Genomic DNA, 24452 nt, shown 5'->3' with positions numbered 1-24452 from the left:
TTCACTCTCTGCTGAGAGACCAGGAGCCTTCTCTTCCATCCCCACACCTTCTGGGCCTCAAGTCCAAGGCAATGGGGGTCTGCCTTCCCTGGCATTGGAGTCGCGAGCTGATGGGTTTGGTCTGCAGCTAGGGGTGCTCCCAGGCACTTCTCACCTCCCCTTAAAATACAGGTGTCTGTGCTTACTGCCATCCCGCTGCTGTCACCACTGCTGCCACCACCAGCAGAGCTTGACCTCTCTGCCCCGGCTTCACCCCTCCTACCCGTCTGGATGAACACCACTTATTTATAACTTCATATATTGGACTTCCATGTAGCTTTATTTTCTGGGTCTTCTGGTTCTTTATGGTTTTGTGGTAGTTGTAGTCCTTCTTAGTTGTGAAGAGAGACAGAGCATGTCAGTCTAGGCCTCCATCTTGTCTGGAAGTTCTGTACTGTTATTTTAATTGTTACTTTACACCCCTCCTTTTTAAAGAGAGATGGCCTTAAAATTGAAATGATACTGTATTTGATTTACCATATTTTTTGCACTATAAGACACACCTGACCATAAGACACATCTAGATCCAGAGGAGGAAAATAAGAAAAAAAAATCTGAACCAAATAGTGTGCTAAAATATTTAATAAAATGAAACAGAATAATATTTCGACCATGTAAAGTGAACAGCAGTCAACAGCGGTATTAAGAACCATCATCACTGTCATTAAGACACGAGGAGAGGGGAGGAGAGACTCGTGATAGTGGAGTGTATATCTTGTGTGTGGCTCCTCAGTACCGGTTAACAATGGACCTAGCGGCGGCAGCGGAGCCGGGCGCCGGCAGTCAGCATCTAGAAGTCCGCGACGAGGTGGCAGAGAAGTGCCAGAAACTCTTCCTGGACTTCTTGGAGGAGTTCCAAAACAGTGATGGAGAAACTAAGTACTTGCAGTTAGCAGAAGAGTTAATTCGTCCTGAGAGAAACACATTGGTTGTGAGTTTTCTGGACCTGGGGCAATTTAACCAGCAACTTTCCACCACAATTCAAGAGGAGTTCTACAGAGTTTATCCTTACCTATGTCGGGCCTTAAAAACCTTCGTCAAAGACAGTAAAGAGATTCCTCTTGCCAAGGATTTTTATGTTGCATTCCAAGACCTACCTACCAGACACAAAATTCGAGAACTCACCTCATCCAGAATTGGTTTGCTCACTCGCATCAGTGGGCAGGTGGTACGGACTCATCCAGTTCACCCAGAGCTTGTGAGCGGAACTTTCCTGTGCTTGGACTGTCAGACAGTCATCAAGGATGTAGAGCAGCAGTTCAAATACACACAGCCAAACATCTGCCGAAATCCAGTTTGTGCCAACAGAAGGAGATTCCTGCTAGATACAAATAAATCAAGATTTGTCGATTTTCAAAAGGTTCGAATTCAAGAGACTCAAGCTGAGCTTCCTCGAGGAAGTATCCCACGCAGTTTAGAAGTGATCTTGAGAGCTGAAGCTGTGGAGTCAGCTCAGGCTGGTGACAAGTGTGACTTCATAGGGACACTGATTGTTGTGCCTGATGTCTCTAAGATTAGCACACCAGGAGCATGTGCAGAAACTAATTCTCGTGTCAGTGGTGTTGATGGATATGAGACAGAAGGCATTCAAGGACTCCGGGCCCTTGGTGTTAGGGACCTTTCATACAGGCTGGTCTTTCTTGCCTGTTGTGTTGCACCAACCAACCCAAGGTTTGGAGGGAAGGAGCTCCGAGATGAGGAACAGACAGCTGAGAGCATTAAGAACCAAATGACTGTTAAGGAATGGGAGAAAGTGTTTGAAATGAGTCAAGATAAAAATCTATACCACAATCTTTGTACAAGCCTGTTTCCTACTATACATGACAATGATGAAGTAAAACGGGGTGTGCTGCTCATGCTCTTTGGTGGTGTTCCAAAGACAACAGGGGAAGGAACCTCTCTTCGAGGGGACATAAATGTTTGCATTGTTGGTGACCCAAGTACAGCTAAAAGCCAGTTTCTCAAGCATGTGGAGGAGTTCAGCCCCAGAGCTGTCTACACCAGTGGAAAAGCGTCTAGTGCTGCTGGCTTAACAGCAGCTGTTGTGAGAGATGAAGAATCTCATGAGTTTGTCATTGAAGCTGGAGCTTTGATGTTGGCTGACAGTGGTGTATGTTGTATTGATGAATTTGATAAGATGGATGTACGAGATCAAGTTGCTATTCATGAAGCTATGGAACAGCAGACCATCTCCATCACTAAAGCAGGAGTGAAGGCTACTCTGAAGGCCAGGACATCCATTTTGGCAGCAGCAAATCCAGTCGGTGGGCACTATGACAGAGCAAAGTCATTGAAACAGAATATAAATTTGTCAGCTCCCATCATGTCTCGATTTGATCTCTTCTTTATACTTGTGGATGAATGTAATGAGGTTACAGATTATGCTATTGCCAGGCGTATAGTAGACTTGCATTCAAGAATTGAGGATTCGATTGATCATGTCTATTCCCTTGATGATATCAGGAGGTATCTTCTGCTTGCAAGGCAGTTTAAACCAAAGATTTCCAGAGAGTCAGAGGACTTCATTGTGGAACAGTATAAACGTCTCCGCCAGAGGGATAGTTCCGGAGTAGCCAAGTCTTCATGGAGGATTACAGTGCGACAGCTAGAGAGCATGATCCGCCTCTCTGAAGCAATGGCTCGAATGCACTGCTGTGATGAGGTCCAGCCTAAACATGTGAAGGAAGCTTTCAGGTTACTGAACAAGTCAATCATCCGTGTAGAAACACCTGATGTCAATCTAGATCAAGACGAAGAAGCCCAAATGGAGGTAGATGAGGTCCCAGATGGCATCAATGGTCATGCTGACAGCCCTACTCTTGCGAATGGAATTAACAACCACAGTGAAGACACAAACCCAGATTCTGTTCCGAAAGCCTCCTTAAGGCTGGGCTTCTCTGAATACTGCCGAATCTCTAACCTTATTGTGCTTCACCTCAGAAAGATGGAAGAAGAAGAGGATGAGTCGGCATTAAAGAGGAGTGAGCTTGTTAACTGGTACTTGAAGGAAATTGAATCAGAAATAGATTCTGAAGAAGAACTTATAAATAAAAAGAGAATCATAGAGAAAGTCATTTATCGACTCACCCACTATGATCATGTTCTAATTGAGCTCACCCAAGCTGGACTGAGAGGTTCCACAGAAGGAAGTGAGAGCTATGAAGAAGATCCCTACTTGGTAGTTAACCCTAATTACTTGCTTGAAGATTGAGATATTGAAAGCAACAAACCAGAGAAACTGTGGGCCTCTACCTTCTGGCCTGGAGCCTGGGTACTGCATGGAGCTCTACTAGTGAGAGAAATGTTTCTGGGAGCGATGCTTCGGGAAGATTTATTTTTATGTAGCGAGAACCAAGTTGATGGTCCTGTGTGTCACATTCCCATCATACACTTCTCTGTCATCGTGGGCTTTAGCACTTTGTTTAGTGCGCTTCTTATCTAAATGAAGTTGCAACCCAATAATGTGTGGTTTCTATAACTAAGACCTTTGCTATCATATGTAGGAAAAAGATCTATTCCTTTTATGGTATGTAGTATTTTATGGGGGAAGTAACTTTTCCATTCCTTTTATGGTATGTAGTACTTTATTGGGGAAATAATGTTTTTCAATTGTTAACTGCTGCTTTTTTTCATCAAAATAAAACAGCCTGTTTTGCAAAAAAAAAAAAAAAAAAAAAAAAAGACACGAGGAGAGACTTTAAGGTTCAAGTACTCTTTTAGTCTTCTGGGAACCCCAAGAACTCATCATCGCTAGTGTCAGAATTTATGGGGGCCTTTAATAACAGGCACTGAGGGAGTTAAGAGGTATCACTAGTTGTAACAGTCACTGAGAGTATTACTATCCTAGTTACAGGTTCTGGCGGACTACCCCCAGTGCCTGTTATGGCTGGTGATACCCCTTAATCCCCTCAGTGCCTGTGTTACTACTAAAATAGTGACCCCACCATAACTCCCTTTATATACTATAAACTTCAGCCTTTATGGCTGCTCACCCAGTTACTGCTGGCCTCCTCACACAGAAATCTGGTGGGCACTGGAAACAGTATGGAGGTAGATGAGACAGCTGTAGCATCTACTGGAGCCAGTAGCCAGCCGAGAACATGTTACTTCAGCTCCACCCATCTGCCTCTAGTGATTGGCAGAGCTTAAGACACAGTGATTGGTGATTGGAGCCAGTTCTACTGACACAGACCCTACTCAGTGTCAAAGGCAATTGGCAATTGGCACTGTGCCTCATACCCATTATTAGCCTCAGCTGATTCGACAGGTCAGTGGTTGTAGCTGGGAGTGTCAGGAGGCTCTCTGCACTCTCCCAGGTCCCGGGTGATGGGCAGAGGTGGACAGCAACTGACCAGACACCCTGAGATTTAGCAGTGAAGTGGGACATTTAAGCATCACCAGGGGTTTCTCACGGGCCCACCACTTCCTCTTCTAACAACTGTTGCCACCACCGACAGGTCAGGTAATACACATCATGGTCTGTGATGCAATATTCGCTCCATAAGACACACAGACATTTCCCCCCACTTTGGGAATAAAAAAGTGCATCTTATGGAGCGAAAAATATGGTACTTCTTTGACCTTAAAAAAGTTTTTTTCTTGTTGATTTATATTTATTTTGTCCTTTGTTATCTTACCTGCACATTCCATGCATTCACATTCAATTTTATTCTTTCTATTTTTGATCAATGTTCACACTTACTATGCTCATTTTTAATTCTGATTCTACCCTCCAAGATATTGGCTATTTCTTACCTAATGTCATCAGCAGACTTAACAAGCATACTTGATATTCCATCATTCTGTTCATTGGAAAAATGTTAAATAGCACTGAACTGGGAACTGACCCCTGCAGAACACTTCTTATTATATTTTCCCCTTAACTCGTTCCCCAAATGATACTTATAATCTGCATCTTTAGATGTGTTCCAGGTGAGGCCGGCTAGTAGTTCTTTGGTATGTAATATATTTCTAATAATTAAGAAATATTCTAATTGGAAATCTGTATAGATAGCAGTAGAACTCTTAGGGAACTCAATGTTCCTAATAAAAGGGAGAGTCATGCACATGCATAAATAGGCTAAAATTGGCCCTTATAAGTGTAACACAAAGTCATGAAGCAAGGAAAAACACATACTGTACTGAAATGCCCATTACTTGCTTCAACCTTGACTAAAATACCCATATGACCCATGGGAAATTAGAAAGAAAAATAGCATTTTATAAATCATTAAACTAAAGTTTCCACTGTAGCTATCCTATTGGTAAATTATGGCTAAATAAGTATCTCTGCTTCTATTTGTAATTGGAACATGGTATTTAGTGAAGCCTAGTTTGTTTCTCTCCCCTGACCCTACCTCTAATGTCACCCCATCCAACTGGACATGACACACATGCACCCCATTTTGTTAATAAAGATGAACCCTGAAGTATTTCTGATTGTGTTTGTTATTATGCTTTTATCACCAACATTTTAAAACATTATTTTCTTGATTAATAAAACATTACTAGGATTCCATAATAATCACATATTAATGCTACTTCCAAACAGGGAAAAATAAGAGATGGTGAGGCAAATAGAAGTTTTTCAAAACTTGACTAGAAAGATAAAAGTTTAAGATAGTTTGATAGTATTATTGAATAAGACAATAAATAATAAAGACCTAATTAAGTGCCTAATATATACTTAACACAAAACTAGATCCTAAATATCATAAAATAACTAACTTCAAGGGCTAATGGCTTAGTTACAAAGATTAGGCAGAAATGGATGATGCTGATAAGAACGCAAGGCATTTTTACCGCTGAATGGTACTCTGCAGAATATCTATCACAGGATTTTAGGGATTATTGGGAAGCTATGGTTCAATAGAAAAAAGAAGTTTTTATGTGAGAGGCAGCAACTAAAGAAGGGTGGATAAGAAGTAGTTAGATGGAGAGAAAAACTGAGAACATTCCTGGTGGCAGTAAAGAATGCTTAGAAGCAGAGAGGCAGTAATGAGACATTTACATAAAGCAAAGACCCTGACTGACCCATATTCTGTAGAGGTATGTCTTACAAATGTTGGTGAATATGTGTTATTATTCCAGAATTCTGAAGGTGGTAGATTTTATAGACAAGTGCTCTGAACACAAACCAGAACAAAGAAGACCTATTGGTTATGTAAGCTGCATAACAAATCACCCCCAACTTCAGCAGTTAAAAACAGCAAACACTTAGTTATTATCTCACTGCTTCAGTGGTATGCTGGAGCAGTTCAAAGAATGGGTGGTTTTGGCTGAGGGTTCTCAGGAAACAATAATGGAATTATGTTCTGGGACTATATTCATTTCAAGGTTTGACTGAAGGAGGATCTGCTTCCACTGTTGGCTGTTGTCAAGCCTTAGAACATCATTTTCTAAACTCACTCGTATGGATCTCTCCACATGACAGCCCCAGGAAAGGCAGCTGGTTTCCTCTAGAGCCAGTGAATCAACACAGATCACCCAAGACAGAACCAGGTCTTTTTGTAACCTAGTCTCAGAAGCAGCAACTTGGGACACAGATGTTGCAGTCCATCTAAGACACTGCCTACCACAGAAGGAAAGGTTGATATTGGGTAGGTGAAAAAAAGAAATTTATACTCTCTCTCTTAGCCACATGTTTTTGGGATATAATTCTTTCTATTTTCAAATATGACGTACAGTATACTAAAGAAGTTGGGAATGAGGAAGAAATAAAATTTAGGATAATGTGGCTTATGAAATGTAGTTTAATCCCTCTTTGTTCATGTTATTTTTTCCCTTTTCTGATTGGGTAGTCCAAGGATATTCAAATTCATCCATCATGTTTCCTGAGGCAACAGCAGGCATTGTTAGTCAATCATGGTACCATTTCTATGAGCTCCGATGTGACCTCAAATCTTTCCTGGCACACTGTCCCAGCTGTTTACAATCAACTGGTCAGAAATGAAATGTACCTTTCTATTCAAGCCCTAGCCTTTAGCAGAGAAATGGTTCAGTCTCCATGAATATGTGGGCACTTGCTTTATTTTTTAAAGTTTTCTCTACAGAGTGGTGAGGAAAACATAACTTTTTAAATAAATGACATTGGGTCAATTAGATGGCACATGAAAAAAATTAAACTTGGCTTCTTCTCACAATATACACAATTCTAGGTAGATGACAGATCTAAATATAAAAGGCAAGCCCATAAAAATATTTATAAAATAGGCTCTATTAAATTAGTAAACTTTTATTTAGCATGAAAAGGCAAGCCACATGGATCAAAATACTTGCTACACATATAAACAATAAAGAGTTTATCTCCATAATATATATAGAAAACCTAAAGTTCAGTAGAAAAAAACAGAGATAACCCAGTAGAGACAAGGGCAAGACACTTGAACAGGAATCTCACAAAAGACAATATCTCAGTAAACAGTAAATTCACTAAAGATAATTCAACAACCACAGGTCCACTAGAAGAGCTAAAATGTAAAACACTAAAATTTTAGTGTTGGTAATGATGTGGAGAATGTCAATCCTCCATTTAATGTAAATGTTCATTGGTATATCTAATTAAGTAGCCATGTATCTTATGGCCCAAGAATTTTATTCTAACACACACAATAGATTAGATAAATGGTGACACGTTTGTGAAATACTATACAACAGTGAAAATGGAGGGGAAAATTAAGTTATATGCAACAATTTAAATTAATCTAACAAACATAAAGCTGAGCCAAAAAAGAAAAAGCCATATTCAAAAGGATACATGGATTGCATGATTCTCTTTATATAAGTTAACATATGCAAAAGTAATCTATGGCCCAAGCAGAAATTTTAGGGTATTGTTAATCTGTTTCTTGACCTGTGTGGTAGTCACCTAAGTGTATTTGTTTTGTGTTTATTTATTGAGTATAATTTTTGCACTTTTATCTATATAAGTTAAACTCTACTATTCTATGCTAATTTAGAAAAGTACTCTACACTCCATCAACCATGAGGTCAGAATGACCACAGGTTACTGCATAACAAGAAAGCTAAGAAAATAGGATTTACAGAGTTTAAAGAATAAACAGTACTTGAAACAAGTACATGATATGTATTCTGAGTTGCAGCCGTCTCCTGATAGCTTATTATTTGAGCCAAGTGAAGACTCTTTTTATAATATGTTCCAGTTGGAATTTTGATAAACCGTACAAGTTAGTTAGATTCAAATTGTATTTTACACGCATTAATATTTCTCCTCCTGATTTCTTGATATGCAAGTCTGTCTACCTCACAAAGTTTGGTCCAGATTTGAGAACAGGCAGGAATGATAACTCACATTAACAAACAAGCAGTGCCAAGGGCATAGTTATGATCAAGGCTGCATGGAGGTGTGAGGAAACTGTCCCCAGAGCATCTTTGTTGCTTTTGGAGGTGGTCTGGAAATTAGTGACCATAGCAGCCACAGAAAATAGGGAATCACCAGGTTAGAGAATTATGCAGAAGCTCACCGCCTTTTTATATCATCTTAAATGGGGAAGAAAAGGAAGAAGAAAATGTCAGCTCTCAGAGGTCCACTCTTTCACCATTAAACAAAATATCTTGCTGCAACCATGCTTATATTATTTGGTTCCCTGGGGTCGGTGTGGTGGTTACGCTTTGCTATTTCATTGAGCCTGCTCCAAATTTCAGTGCGCTATCCCTGGCTTTTGCTTACCACAGTAGGTAAATGACATTTTGTAATTCACTTATACCTTTATTCTTGAAGTGTATTTGTAAATCCCAGGCAGATAGCAATTTCTATAATAACCCCAGCAATTCAAACTGGCATGGTACTTAGTCCCTGCCCTCCAGAAATCTTTAAAGTGTTTTCATATTCCAAACTATTTATCAAAAGAATTCTAAAAGGTAACATGAGTAGTCATCTTTTATTTAATTTCACATCTTGCATATTTTCTTCTAATTCACAAGAAAAGTAACCTGAAAAAAAATATATAGATCTTATAAACATGATAAATTGCTCTCAGCAAAGATCTGAAGAATTCTTAGAAATGATGTGATTTCTATTGGATAAGTAATTTTCTAACTTACTTCTTGGGTTCAAAGCCAAATGCCCCAATAATTTTAACGGCAACTGATCTTAAGATAGTTACCCATTTTTTCCCTAAAGGAACTAACACATGAAAAATCTCTTAGAAGTACTCTTTCTGTCTCAATTAACTCTAAGTCTAGAAAGCAGACTTAACTGTATACATAAAGAAAGCAGTATTTAAGCCCTAAAATTAAGAATCTACAAATAGAAAGAGTATTAAGAGGTAATCTTTCCTTATGGCCACAGAGACATTTGACCCCAAATGAACAGCTGAACTCAAACAACAAAGTTGCATAGACTTCACATTTATACCCATGCTAAAACAGCATGCATCTTTATAAAATCCACTTTAAATTACAACTTTCATTGTAATTTTCAAGATTTTTCCATTAGTTTTTGGGGTTTTCTTAAAATAGATGAATCTACATTTGTAAATCCCTTAAAGCAAGGTTCCTAGGTATCAATTGCAGTCAAAACTAATAATGGAATTGGCATCTCCTTTGTTACTTCTCTGGGGCAGTGAGTTGGTCTCTCAGTCCATAAGAATTCGGCTTCTGAATCCTGAAGTCTGTATATAAAAATAGATATTTTCGCCCTGGCTGGTGTGGCTTGGTTAGTCGGAGAAACGACCAGTGCACCAAAAGGTCACAGGTTTGGTTCCCGGTCAGGGCACATATCTAGGTTGTGGGTTGTTGGTTTGTTATCTGGTCTGGGTGCATACAGGAGGCACTGATTGATGTTTCTCTTTCTTTCTCTCTCTCCCCCGTTCCTCTCTAAAATCAATAATTGTATCCTTGATCAAAGATTAAAATATAAATAGACTTTTTATCCATTTTGACATTTGGCTATTCCTGAATCTTACTTAATCAACACTTTATTGAATATTTACTAGGTATCAGGCACTCTGCTAGATGCTGGGAATTCAAAGGAGAGCGAGTTTCTAACTTCACAGAGAAGCCAGTTAGGAAGTTAATATGACGGTCCAGGTGAGAACTGATGGAACCTGAACCAAGGCAATCAAGAGAGAGGCACAATTTTGAAAAGAAATGAAGCTAAGGAGTTTTGAGACATGTAGCTGACATAAAAGTGATGGAATTTGATAAATTTTTCTATTCAGAAAAATATAGGCTAGAGTTAAAACTATTTTAGGAAAATCCAAAATGCCTGTCCTTTCAATAAAGACATTTCTTTAGTTCCTCTCAAATTCACATTTACTTTGGAAACATATGCATACATTGTTTGTCTCAAGGAATATTTTTAAAGCAAGAAAGAAAACAGCACATAAAATAGCACATTATTATTGTATGATCAGAGAAGGAAAACTCTGATTCCAAAAAACCTCCGCTGCCTTGCGGCATACCTCTTCAGGGGAAAGGCTAGGGGAGTAAACCCCGACAGAAAATCCAGAGCCGGAGTCCCTAAGGCGGTTTGACGTTGTAGTCAACACCGGCAACTCCTGCGGCGCACCTGAAGCCAAGCTGTATTGACTCCGTCTTTCCCTTGGACCCTTCAGCTGCGAAGAGAGGGGGGGTCTGCTGCATGGGCAACAGCAGACCCTCCATATCACCCTGCCCAGGCTCTGTAGCTTCAGCTTCACTGGAGAGGACACTCCAGCGTCATCGCAAGATGTCGATTCAACACGGGAGGAGACAAATACCGTGTCACTCCCGAGTCGGACTGCACAACCATTCTCGGCGGTGCAGATAGACTCTTAAGAAGCTACACCATCATCTCTCGAGACGGACGGCTGCCGACGATGATTATTGTATGATTTAAGAGGTAGTAAATAGTTTATTAAAATTCTTAAAAGGCTAAGACAGTTCATGGGGTATGATAAAAAGGTGAAAACAGCCATAGACAGGAAATCAGAAAACCTAAGTTCTAGGTACACATTTTAATCAGGTAGACTGTGGACTATGTTTGAATGTCTTGAGTCAGAGTATGCACTCCCCTCGGTGGGCACCATACCTGTGTGACCTAACACTCTGCATGCAGTCCCCTGACTGGCTGCTGAGTCATTAGAATTCCACTCCACTCCACATAGTTCTAAATTGTGGAATCAACTACCTGCCTGTCCTGAGGCAAGAAAAAAGTATGCCTTTTAATTTCTTCATCTAAAAATAAAGGGGTTAGTGATCTTCCTAGAGCCTTCCATTTCTAGCATGAGAGCTGATGTCGGTGCATTGAAACAGTGCATTATTTCTACACTTCCTGAAAATCAGATTTCAGAATCAGCTTAAGGACATAGGCATGATTTGATGATTGAAGTCACAGTTTGAAATCCAACACTTAAACAGTACCTTTCAACTTGAAATCTAAAGGCCTAGGTTGTTTTCTCTGTACCAACTGCTTAACTTTGTCACAGTTTGCCATTTAACCATGCTATACCACAGTGTCTTCATCTCCAAAACAGAAGAAATATCTGTCATGGAACTTTGAGGAGTATTAAGAAATTACACCAGGCCTGCATACCAAAGTGTGTGTGATTATTCAAGGAGAAACTGACTGAATATGCTAATATGGGCAAATATTTGTTCTAATCAGTAAATTTATTTTATTTACTATTTTTCTGCACGCCCATCTGGGCCATCAGAATTCTTTTCACTGTGTGCTTGTTGCATCCCTCATGCTAACTGCAACAACGGAGCCAGTATAATAAAAATGTTTGCCATCTGTCTTACCACTCTGGAGAAGTTGCCAATTTGTACTGCAAATCAGAACAGCTTATAAGAGGAAGTCCCTTCTGAGCACAGGACAAATTTTGATAGTGGAATATATTACTTGGCTTATTTGAAATATATAACCTTCTAATATCTCTTGTACTGATGAAGAATATAATTTATCTGGGGAGCAAGCAACATTTTACAACATTTTACAAACAGTTTACAAAGATGAGTCATTTCCCATATTACTATAAAATACCTTAGCAATGCTAGTGTGAATGACTTCTCAGTTAACATTGTTTACCACCTAATTATTGAGAAGCACTTCCATCCATCACTGACAACTGAGTAAATGACTTAAGACACTATTGTATTTGCAACTAGAAAAACAAGGTCATCGCAAGTTTAATTAGCCACTATCCATTACAAAAAAGCAAATGGCCTATGATAAGTAAAATTCCAATTTTTGAATATGCATCATGAAATGATGGAGTAATTTCTCATGTATCAGTGGTTCTAATAACAAATATATGTAATATCACCTAAGAATTTTTTATTATGATACATAATGAGTGGTGAGAAAAATAAAGATTACTCATAAGTCAATGTAAATTGGATCTTAATTTTAAAATAAACCACCATCTTCCAACATTTAGTATAGATGGTGATATCTTCAGAATGTGACATGTACAAATGAGTTTGAAAATTCTTTTTAAAGCTTGTTTTTGGATAAGTAAAGCAAATTCTCGGACTATTCATTGTTATTGGTGGTTTGACTCAGACTAGAAAATGTTCTGGAAATTATCCAACATTTAGAGAAAAATATAATTTCCCTAGTCTTCAGGAATCATTCTTGGTGTGAACAGAATCTTGTTCCCGTATATTTTCTTGCAAGGATTTTAAAGTTGTTTGCATCTCATCTGGCATATTGGGGCAGAATGCTGTAAAAATATAGATGAGTAGTGTTTGAATTAAGGCAGAGTATAGAACTCTGTCAAGGTCAAGACCCTGATGATTAGCTTGAATTGATCCCAATCATCGTTTTGAAAGGCCATGTGTTTAAGACTTATTTTTTTCTTTTAAAATAATAGATTTTTATTACTTCTGAAGTCTCAAATACCTATTACATAATGAGAAGAGATTGCATTTAGGGATTATATCCTCTGCCTAAAAGAGTTTTCAAAAACCCTGCTTGGTACAAATGAAGCTTAATAGTGTTCAAACACTCCACCGTAGGTTTTACACAATGAAAAGCAGATTGAAGGCTAAACGTAGACTATTCTAGGCACATTTTCTTGGTAGATTTCAGAAACTTTTAGATTACACATCATGTAATAGACTGCATGCATTCCTCGGTTTAAATATGTTTCTCTATTTGAAAGAATGCATCGCTGAATACAGTGGGTGAAAGACTTGTTCCTTTTTGAAAATATCATTATAATATAATGCTGTCTACAGTTTTTGACATTGTGGCATAGTTTTCCAGTAGCTCTATTACAAACTATTCATTGCACACATGCACACATTGAAGAACACAGTGTTTGAATTAATGTTTCCAAATATGAGTTACTTCTATATCTCTCCATTTTTTGAACTTTCAAGTTTTCTTCTAATTCTGTAACATTGGTGGATAAAATGAGCATTATTTTTTAAAGCATGTTAATATTAAATATTTTCTTTTATTTCAAATGTTTTAAAACCTTATTACTTGATCATTTTTATCATGTAAATGTGACCTAGTTATGTATAAAAGCTTAAAATTCTAACACATGAACATCCAAATGACTGTAAAATTGTATCACATATGAGACCTAAAGTGTAGCAATAATAAAATTCCCGATTTAGTGAGAAATATGGTTGTTATTATTGAATATACAATGAAATATGCATTCCAAGTAAATTCTAGAAAACTCCATATAGTCTTGGTTTCTTCATTAAGTCATTACCAGCACAGAAGGTCCTATTGGAAAAAAATCAGCTGCAGCTTTTATCTTATTCTTGGCACTGGGACAGAAGTAGAAGACTATGTTAGAGGTTTAAAAGAAAACTAGTTATTCACTATCATAAAATGCATTCCTACAAATATTATTGAACTATGGCTTTCTCTTTGCTTATATAGAGGCACTCTGCCATTTCTACTAAGTTGGCTCTTTTAACACTAAACAATGCAAAGTAGTGAATGATTGTGGCAAGGGTCATATACATTGTTATAATATTTTAGTGGGGTGGGTGGAGTCTGAAAGGCTGAATGGATCTTCCGCCATGTTCCTCATTGTTATCCAAGAGAATTCCTAATGTAACAATATATCTGCACTTTCTGTGTCCTAGAGAAATAAACATTATTGATGATAAATATTGCTCTATTATGAACATTATTATAGTTTATATATTTTAAAGTGTTGCACAACATATTTTTATTGATATAATTTGCAGTCATTTCCCATCTACAGTTTAAAAATATACACTGAATATTCAATAGATGCCAGGCTAATTATTTTCACAACTCATGAGTTGTAGCTAAGATAGGAAAATGAGAGGAGGCACAGGATAGGAGATAGGAGGCAAACACTTATTTTATCTCTGAGCACAAATACTTCTCTACTGATTCTCAAAGAGTGTGCATTAAAATCGCTTAGATCATGTGTTGCATTGTGAAGTCCCTGGCTCCCACCCTTGGTATCTAATTCCCTACTTTTAGGGCAGGGGTCAAAGATAGGCTTTATAAAAAAGTATCTTAGGCCAATATTAGAGAAACTTGTATCTAAGTGAATCCAAACTATCTAAAATGAGAACCAGGTACAAAGTTCAGTTTTTATGAGAAGCTACTTATAAAAATAAAGTATCAAAATTTCTTTGTAAATTTATAATAGTTTTCAAGATTAAATGATAACAACACCATTTATCTTGTCTATTTTCATAATCAGTTCATGTTATAAAAGAGTTTCTGACCTAGACATATGTTGGAAGATTACCACTATTATATATTTTTAAATCTTATCAAATATTTATGACTGGATGAAGTTTAAGAGATTTTTTAATAAGGTTAGGATTTTAGTATTGCTATTTATTTGTATGCAATATAATATTTTCCCTAATAATATGGCTTTGGTTCTAATAAAAAGCCTGGTGCATCACTGTAATACTGCTTTGTGGCACCGGAATACTTTACATGGTCTCATTTCTTGCTTTATTTCAGATTGTAAACATTTGCTCTTAAATTTTCCTGGGGTGAAAGGAGGACTGATAGCCATGCTGATACAATCTTTCCTCTTTCTACTTAGTTTTCATCAAGATGAGAAATGAAGTAGCATTTCAAGGAGAAAAATATGATTTGGCTTCATGTTTCTTTTCCACCAATTAAAATGTCATTCTTTTACAGGTGCACCACTGCAAACTCCTGTTGCTATTTCTGTCAAATAAGAAAAGTAAATGTCATAATGGCTAGTAAAAGTCATTATAAGCTCATTGAAAATCACTGTCATTTGATTAATATGCCAATATACTTAAAATCTTGAACTATTCTATCCTTAGAGTAAAATCAGTTGTTTTACACCCATGTTTGCACAAATCTGGATTGGGTCATTCCCCCAATACATGCCCACCTCAATTAATCAATTTAGTAATTTCAATAATAACATTTTTTCTAGGCTGTATATTGTAACATTCTCCAGTGGTTCATTATCCTTGCTTCCAAATCATTCTCATTCAGTTAGTCATTAATTAATCAATCATATACAGTGATGCCTCAGTTCTCAAACTTAATTTGTTCCAGAAGGCTGTTCAAAACCCAAATTGTTCGAGATGGGAGATGCTGGAAAGCTGAGGTTTGACTGTACTGACATACACCCATCCTAGACCCTATTGTTGTAGGATCCAGGCCGTGTGCTTCACTGGGCATGTCTCTCAGATCCACTTCCTATTGCAACTTACACATTTCAGGTCTTTATTTGTTAGCCTTATCACAGTAATTTCCAAAAACCTTCCTGCTTCCTTTTCCCCGGCACCATTCCCAGCTCCCTATCATTCTTTAACCCTGCCTGTGCCCAGCAACCTTCCATGCAGATGAAGGATGTATTTTTGATGGTGGGTCTTGGGCCCGGGTCTTGGGCCCAGTGCTTGGGTTGAATTTCAAGTCGGCTACTACTTCACTGAATGATTGGGGGCAAATTAAAAGATGAACACAATTGTTTGGCACAGAGTCACACACAGTTAATGAATAAATATATTTAATGAATATATATTTATTTTATAGATTTTTCTCCATAGATATTGTATTATAGCTGTTTGCGCAAATTTTCTTCCTAAAGCCCTAAAGCAGCCCCATTTGTTACCTAACTTACATAAGCAGAAATCTTCAAAATGCCCATAGTGTTTACCTGAAAATGTCAGGCTCTTTGCATTTGGAATTTCCATCTAATTTGATCTCTCAAGTCACTGGCTCTTGAAATGCTCTCCTCTCCACCTGTCTAAATCCTGCCTGTCCTTAAAACGGATAAAAATCCTACCCTTTTCTCTATCCATCCTCATCTGGAGTGACATCCGTTCTCTAAACTGCAACAGTACAAAATTTCTTCTGCTGACAATTTTTCTGCTATTGTCTAGAACTCTTCCTTAAAGATCTGTTTTGCTTGTATTGTATTTTGCAGTTCATTCAGTTATATCTTATCTAGCCAACTAGTTTGTAAATCTACTTAAGGTAGAATCTATCCCTAACCGTTCTATCCCCATATCCATCTAGGACAGTATCTTGCTCATAATAGCTGCTCAAATCATGATTATTAATGCAAGTAAAGTCATAACAAATAAGAAAGACCCCAAATAATATATTAATTTATAAATTATACACTTGTATTTCTATGAACTGATTGATAAATTACTGATAAAGCTCTATTTCTTAATTATTTTTAGATAAAAATATAAGTAAAAGACAATGATTGTTTTCTTCAGAAGCCCCGATAGACTATTTTGAGCATCCATCAGGGGTTGTAGGTACTCTACTTTAAATACCAGTGACTCAGAGAAGCGCTACTCAAAGTAACAAATCCATGAACTGTTTGTTGTTAACCCTAGAAAAGATAAGTCCCTTAGTTTGGAATTTAACCAACTACAACATTAAGCCCATTATTTTAGTTCAGTTGAGACTTTTCTCATAGCAGGATTTTCTGAGTGAAAGAAGCAGCATGTTGATTTACCTAGGGAGTTTCTTACCTCTTCATGGAGTAGCACTAACTGAGCACATCAGTTTGATTCAATATTCATTTACTAATCCTTAATTTTGTGCAAGGCAATGTATTAGGCACCATTAGAATGACCTCAAAATTCAGAATCATGACCTTTGCACTGGTAAATTAGCAATGCAATAGACTAACATATGAACCAGTAACATTATTTCCAAACCAGGGTCCATGAATAAAAAGTATATAGACTCCCTTCTATCCTTACAAATAACTTTAGGAGTATAATGCTTTGTTTTGTGCTTGGTCTGCTAAATGTTTAATGATAAATCACCCCCAAAAGTTAAAATTCCCTTTGTTCTTATTTATGCAACAGTTATTCATTTGGAGAAAAAAAAATAAAACATTTCTTTCTCTCTCCCTTTTTATTTCTCATTTAACCCCCGTTTCCCTGTCTTTCTGAGCATCCCTTGTTTGTCTCTTGTTCAGAATGTACACTTTTGTTTCTGTTCCTTAAATATTATTGTTTAATGGGTTCAGGTCTTGGCCACCGCTTTTGTCACTCTACAGTGCTCCCTCACACATGCTTACAGATTTTCCCACCATCTATATGCCTCTCTCATGAGTTCCAGACTAGTCAGCAAGTGCTTGGGGCATATGTTCATGCTGATCTCAAACTTACTTTTTCTCCCCTGATCTCCTGACCTTTTAACCACAAACTATTCTTCCTCCTGCCTTCTGTTTTTCAGTTAATAATACCACTATTCACTTAGCATAAGTGAAATAAGTCAGACAGAGAAAGACAAATAATCTATACTATCACTTACATGTGAAATCTAAAAAAAGAAAAAAAGTTGAATTCATAGAAAACAAGAATAGAATGGTATTTGCCAGGGCTGGAGGCTGAAGGAATGGGGAGATATTGGTCAAAGGCCACAAAGATGAATAAGTTCTAAGGATCTAATATACAGCATGGTGACTATAGTTAATACTGTGTTGTATAACTGTACTTGAAATTTTTTAAGAGTGTAGATTTTAAGTGTTCTTACCATAAAAAAACATGTGAGGTGATGAATGTTAATTCATTTAGTTGTAATGAATTTTTGGCAATATATACATATACCATATCATGTTGCACACTTTAAATATATATATAATATTAGCCCTGGCTGGTGTGGCTCAGTGGGTTGAACACCGGCCTGCAAACTGAAGTGTCACTGGTTCAATTCCCAGTCAGGACACATGCCTGGGTTGTGCACCAGGTCCCCAGTTGGGGGCACGTGAGAGGCAACCACACATTGATGTTTCTCTCCCTCTCTTTCTCCCTCCTTTCCCCTCTCTCTAAAAAATAAAAAAATAAAATAAAATAATCTAAATATATATATATATATATATATATATATATATATATATATATATAATTTTGTTAGTCAGTTATACATCAATAAAGCTGGGACATGTAATACTATCACTCATCCATTCAGATGTAACAGAAACCTGGGAATCATCCTATTGTTTCTCCTCTACCTAGCTTTCCCTACATTCAGTCATAAGTTCTGAAGGTTTTACTTATTTCTTAAATCAGTCCCACGTTTATATTTCTTTTCCCACTATCCTTCCTGAGGCATTTATCATGATTGAACTGTGTCAGTTACTTTCTGCGTTTCTTTTTCTGCTCCCAGTTTTTACCCTCTGCCTCTTTACATTTAAATCTGGTGTAGAAACTGCAGACTGTAGCATGTTTAGTCCATGTGAAAGATGTCATTTATCCTTATAAAGACAGGATAAGGTCTAGGTTCCTCAGAAAGAGAGACAAGATCCTCCACGACTTAGTGTCCCTCTGTCCCTCCATTCCTACGTTGCGCCTCTCCTCATCTCACACTAGACACATGAATGACAATAATAACAGTAGTAATTATTATTATCAAAATATGAGGGCGGAGGAGGAAAAGGAGGGGGAGGCAGAAGAGGAAGGAAAGGAAGAGAAGGAGGCAAAGAAAGAGAAAAACTATGAACGTAATATGTGCTTGATGCTCATCACTATACTACTATTTTACATTTATCGTCTCATCCAGGTCTCACCATCCTTGAAGTAGATGTTATTTTCCCCCATATTTTAGATGCAGATCCTGAAGCTTGAAGAGGAGTACTCACGACTATGTTCACATAGCCAGTAACGATCAAGCTGGGATTCAAACCTAGATTTCCCTCTACCAAAATTCATGTTAATAAACAAAATCATGATACTGCGTAGCTGTGGCTTTTCCTTCTTTGCTCTTTTTTTTATGTTGCTGGTACAAACTAAATACTCTTCCCATCACCTCCAACTACTTTTTAAGGATCAGAGTTGATGCTTAAAAAATCTAAAAGCTTCTCCCTCAGACCACTCAGTGCATAATAAAACCTGCAATCTTAGAATTTATATTGTTTCAAAATAACCCATTTTTTTTTCAATCTCTTTCCTTAGGTTATACTCTCTTTGAGTGCTAGAGCCACATTTACTTACCTCCCTGGTCCTTGAACTGGTAAGTAAGGGGTCAAAGGCATTTGCAAAGCAACTTCTAGGCAGATTTGAAAAATATAACTTTTGAAATGAGTAATCATTGTAAAGAATTTGTATGAAGCTGTGAACATATACGTTTTCTCGAGAAATGAGGCTACCACTTTTTCAGCTAGAATTCAGGACTTGCAAGGTTCCATAGAGAGAGGGAATTCTATCTGCAGGTGGACCGTGGTGGCCGGCTAAGTGAGGTCCACCTGAGGTTCACATTCTTTTAGTGTCTTCTTATTCTCTTAACCACTTCTCACACTTATCCCCTTGGGTTATCACTTCTGTGCATCCCATTTTGGAGCAGATCTGGAAAATAAGAAAGCTAGAATATGAACCTCATCAAATCAGAAACTTAGAACAGTGTTGACACAGATTCTTCAAACATATTTGAAGAACAAATGTTGAATTAAATCTTTCTTTCCTCATTTGTCTTTGCCACAGACAAATTTAGATGGCACTTCTAAAATATTTCATTATTTCTTAAAGAATAAGAAATAGGAAAAAAAGGAGATAAAGGAACAGGCTTATAACAGACATATTACTGCTTTACATCCCTTCAACTTATTGCTCCACACAAACCTCACTTGAGCCCCGGGCTGCTTCCATCAGCTGTCTTACAATAGGCAACAGGATTGTCTCAATCCTCCCTGGCTTCTTGTCGGATTCACTGGAAGGTATCATCTCTCACACAAACATCTAGCAACCTCCTTCTAGACTTCTTGTCATCTCGAAGGGCAATACCAGAAGCAGTATATTCACTCCCTCACTGTAACTTGAATCAGCATTTCCCTTCTCAGTTCTTATTTCTAGATAAAAAAATCCAATTTTTTCTCTCATGATTGACACCAAGAATATCCTCACACTTCCACTGAATTTAAGGTATAAAACCCTGGACAGAAATGTAAAATACTTATCTGAGAATTCTAAAAACTCAATAATAGCAGGCATCTTAGAGAAGAATATTAGAATTAAATACTGCTGAAGCAGCGTGGACTAACCATTAAGACATGAGCTCACCAATAAAAATATATTATTCCAGTATTTGTCTACCAGTGTGGGAATGGGCACTGCTGTGCAGTCAGAAGGTGCTCCAAGAAAAACCTTCAGTTCTGGCTCAAAAAGCAGGAAAGGAAACTCATGACACACAGAGAGAATATGAGACTCATCCATTTATTTTTCTCTTTTTTTCTCCATTCTTCCATACCCCAGCCCCCAAACAATCCTGTCATGTGAATGGTGGTGACTGGTAAAAGGCACCTACAGGAGGCAGAGATCTGATAGATAGCCTTCCTCGACATATTCAGTGGTCCTATGGGTACAAGAGGAACGAGCTAAACCTCTCTCCTTTTTTTCTTTTTATTCCTGCCACTCAGCATTAGTCACAGACATGGTGCAGATGTGCACAGCAGAGCAGGTTGAGTAAAGCCCCACCTTTCTAGCCAGAACACCAAAATGGTGAGCCCCAGGAACTGGAAGTATTCAAGAGACCATAAAGAGAGAAGAATTTGGGAAAGTGATTTCATGAAGTTATTTGTGAATGCAGGGGCTCAGTGAATATGTGGAACTGATTCTATTCACCATACTTTGCGATCTAAACTAAGGAACTCACCAACCTCCCAATGTGGTCCAGGTGGCACGTATATAGGCAGATCAAAATAACACTATAAAGGCCATGAACACTGAACTAGCAACCCACAGAAGGTAAGGTGGAACTTACAGCCAGAACCTAACCAGATCAAAGGTCTTCTAAAACAAAACTATCAACATTACCTGTAGTGTAAAACAAAACTTAGTGTCTCACAAAATAATATGCAAAGTATCCCACGCATAATCCCGAATTATGCAACATTTGAAGAACCAGAAAATTCTCAGATCTCAGTAAAAGGCAATCAACACACACAAATGCTGACATGACAAAGATGTTAAAACAATCTGACAAAGACTTTAAAGCAGCTATTATAAAAATGTTGCTTCAAGCAAATTTAGCAAAGGAATGGGAGACACCAAAAAGTATCAAATGTGAATGTCAAGAAGCAAAAAAATAGTGACAAAACTAAACGATTCCATAGGCAGTATACAGAGATATAAGTTTATCCTGACAGGCCTACTTTTTTAACCACACCTTAAGACAGTGCCATAAGCATTACACACATATACACACATGCACATACATGTACACAACACAATACATATATATAGTAAAAGAACTACAGACATTTTAAGTATCTATCTATCTATATATATATATATATATATATATATATATATATATATATTGAAGTTTTTCCCATGATTCACATCTAGTAATCTGGTTGCCCTGTTTTTGCTTTCAAAATAGTAGAACAAAACCTGAATATTTTATAGTTTGTGAAAATTTAGCAGTTTGCATTTACAAAGATAGAAAGCCCATTGTTAAAGAGTACCATATGTACACAAGCAGCAATTCTGTTTACAAAGAACTGCCCTAATGTGTCTATTTGCATATCATTTGCATTTTTGTCACCACACCTGTCAATCAGCTCCAGCAATGAGCAAATCAGGTAGCCCCCATGGGATCCTGGGCCAAAGGAAAAAAATAAAAAAGCAAGGTGATCCGAGATGGATAAAGCCCTCATGTATTTATTAAGGCAATATATTTTAAGAAGATTACTGTGTTGCCTGAATATGGGCAATTTAGATGCTTAAACAAATACAGCTTATCATTTAATAACTTTTTCCATACATTTTCAGAACTTTTGTTTAATTTTGTTCCTTTCTTGCATATTTTCTTCAAATTATCAGGCTAAGCTAAAGTACTTCCAACTACCAAATGATACTCTGTGATTAAATTAATTTTAAAAAAATTCTCGACACTCATGATTTCTTGAACACTCTTATACATGAGGAAGCAATAACATTAAAAATGTTTAGAAAAATCCTAAAATTCAGGATTGATAAAAGATGTTTAGAAATACCTAGTTTCTTGTTGTGAATACTAACATTGGATCCATAGATTTGTTCACAAGTAAAAGAAAACTGGTACTTCTAGAACAAATCTCCAGGATGTTGAGTGTGACACTATCCCTTTCAGGTAGGATTTCTGCAGTTTTCTCCTGGTACTTATATTTCAGCTTGGAAAATAAACCCTCTGTGAATGATGACACAAGGAAAATCCTGCTTACTTAATAATGAAGCTTCCAGAACTGATGGTTCTTTGGGGGGTAATATCCAGTTATTGTCTCTGCAAAATTCCGGGATGGAAAACATGCTTAGTAATCGTTATCATGATGATCGCTGGGTACAGCTGCTGAAAGAGGGGGGCTTGTAGCAGGCCTCCTAGACAACACAGCAGTCCTGGCTGGCATGAAGTATGTTCCAATGGGCAAAACATTCCATTTAGTTTTACACGTGGCCTTAGGAAGCTCGCTTTTGCACATGGGTAGACTGCAAAATTAGTATTTTGACCCTAATCATGAAAAAAAAAAGGAAAGCTGGCACCAAATTCACTTTCTCAGTTAATTGTGAAGTTGGGATCTTGGGGTTCTCCTTGGAAAGTGGGTCCCTGCCGGCCACTTTTCTATGCATTAAGTCTGTGACTATACCAATGTTCATTAATGGAAAGGGAAATAACCCAATCAACAAGTTTGCTTAAACAGACGACCTTTCTTTGTTAAAACTTGTACACAAAAGAGATGTTGTATGGAAGTAAAGACTAAGCAAGAAAACATTGTAGCAATTTGCTGAACATGGAGGCTTATTGAGGATGCAGTCCTGAATAATACACACTAGCTTTGCTCTTCCTCTTTAGTCTGTGTAGAGAAGCTATGAATCATTCATGGTCTCCCAGCTGAGAAGGGCTTCAAAGGGGATGGTTCTGATTGGATGTCCTGTGTGAATTGCCATGCTGCAGAATCCTCAACACCCCTAGCACTGGAGGGTGGAGGAAGCACTTTCATCTGGGCCTCCAAAGTGTTTAGGGTCACAGTTCACCAGGAGATAACGATGTAGCTGTACATTCAGAATTAGCTGCAGAGATACCTGTGTAGCGCGGTGTGGAAAAGTGAGCCAGTTAGATCCCCAGTGGATGCTGTGAATCAATTACTGTATTCTGAATACAAGGTTGGCTGCGGGGGATAAACAGATGTCAGAGAATTTTTCCCTAATAAGACCCTGGTAATAGAAGAGCACTGTCAGCTTCATTTTGCATTAAAAATCTCATTTCCTCTTTATATGACCAATTTTATTAGGTCCCTAAACAAAGATATTTTGTCTAACTGTTAATAGCATAATGTGAGTGGTGTCACTAAATTTCATATTTTTAGATTTTTGACATAAAAATCAAGAGGCAAAAGAAGGGTCTATCTAAAGTCTCAACTTGAGGTCTAATCAAAAAGGCTTTCTGTGAATCTGTTTACATGAAAGTTGGTAATGGCTAATTTTCATTTTCAATCCGAAAACTTAACATTCTTTTTATTTTTTAAAATTTTATTTATTTAGTTAGTTTTCTTTTTATTGAATGTATTGGAATGATGTTGGTTAATAAAAGTATATAGTTCTCAGGTGTACTACATTGACATTCTTTTTTCTTTTTTATCCTCACCTGAGTACCTTTTCATTTGTTTTTTTAGAGAGAGGAAGGGACAGAGAGAAATAGAGACGCAAGAGAAACATCAATTGATTGCCTTCATAGGCGCCCATACTGAGGATCCATGCCCACCCAGATGGGAGATCCACGCCAGGACTGGGGATTGTCCCTCTCCAGACCAGGGGTCGCACACATGGACCAGGATGGACCACAACCTAAGTATATGCCCCGACTGGGAATCGAACCAGCAGCTTCTTGGTTACTGGATGACTCTCCAGCCACTGAGCCACACCAGCCAAGGCTACATTAACATTCTTAAAGAATATAATCCTCAGAGTATAAATTGAAACTAAATGTTAAATGTTCTCTGTGTTCTTGTTTCCATTTTCCACTCACC

The 24452-nt window shown here is 37.6% G+C and overlaps 1 pseudogene; it reads left to right on the top strand.

Moving 5' to 3' along the window:
- The first annotated feature begins 726 nt into the window (after positions 1-726).
- On the top strand, positions 727-3675 carry LOC149995912 (DNA replication licensing factor MCM6 pseudogene; annotated as a pseudogene).
- Positions 3676-24452: the final 20777 nt, after the last annotated feature.

Source organism: Furipterus horrens, unplaced genomic scaffold (genome assembly GCF_987537825.1).
Source record: "Furipterus horrens unplaced genomic scaffold, mFurHor1.1.pri manual_scaffold_12, whole genome shotgun sequence".
Taxonomy (NCBI): domain Eukaryota; kingdom Metazoa; phylum Chordata; class Mammalia; order Chiroptera; family Furipteridae; genus Furipterus; species Furipterus horrens.
Note: the sequence above shows the minus strand (reverse complement) of the source record. Positions and strands in the feature narration are given on the sequence as shown.